Source organism: Mastomys coucha, chromosome X (assembly GCF_008632895.1).
Source record: "Mastomys coucha isolate ucsf_1 chromosome X, UCSF_Mcou_1, whole genome shotgun sequence".
Taxonomy (NCBI): Eukaryota; Metazoa; Chordata; class Mammalia; order Rodentia; family Muridae; genus Mastomys; species Mastomys coucha.
Window position 1 is genome coordinate 78,475,619 of NC_045030.1, and position 1,090 is coordinate 78,476,708.

Consider the following 1,090-nt stretch of genomic DNA (forward strand, 5'->3'; position numbering starts at 1 on the left):
TATGTCTTTTTGCAAAGATTTTGGCATTAATCATAAAACTGGAATCCCATACAACCCTATTGGACAGGGAATTGTTGAGCAAGCACATCGCATGCTTAAAAACTGGATTTTGAAAACGAAGGGAGGGAATCTGTTCCCCGGAAATCTCCAAAGGTGCACCTTGCCTTTGTGCTTTTGGTTTTGAATTTTTTGCCGACTGACATCAAAGGTCAGTTCGCTGCAGATTGGCATCCTAACACTTCAAGTTCGTATGCCATGGAAAGATGGAAGGAACCGCTCACCAATGCTTGGCATGGACCAGACCCTGTCTTGGTCTGGGGCAGAGGGTCCATGTGTATTTTTTCTCAGAAAGAGGATGGAGCACACTGGCTCCCTGAAAGGCTTATATGCCAAGTGGACTCAGACCCAGCCTTCTTAGCAAATGTGCTTAAACACACTGCTGAAAAGTCTCTTTTTTTTTTCTTTTTTCTTTTGTTTTTAAGCTGACAACCTTGTCTGTCAGCTCTGAATTTGCTTCTTCCCATTTGATCCAGAAAAATGCTTTCTCCTGAAACTAAAGAAACAATTCAAAGTCACAGGCTCACTCTTGGAGCAAAGAGGTTTTAGATACCTCCACAATTTCAGCATTCCAAAGGCTAGTCTAATTCTGAGTTTGCTGGCCTTACTAATTTGCTTGTGATTTGATACCTGTTCCCTGGGTAACTATCTCCAGCATCAAAGACAGTAATTTGCAACTCAGTTATATGCATACACCTAGATCCAGTGCTATGGCGAGCCACCTTGAGAGAACTTCAAAGAAGACTGCTTTCAGAGAAATGGTGGCAGTTCATGGACTTGTCAGGCAATAAAGGCATGTCTTGGCATTAGCTGCATGGATGAAGGGTGCATTTCGGAGACCTGTGGTCTATGATCTAGGGCTCTGGCAGAAATCCACCTAAGACAGAGGCATAAGCTGAGTGGCTGTGTTTTTGAAAACACACATAATAAACCCAGTTTGCAGTGTCAAACTAGATGTACGTGACCTCAAAGACAGGTAAAAGGCATCTGCCAGCAAATATTTTCCAAAATGTTCTATCTATCATAGCATTGT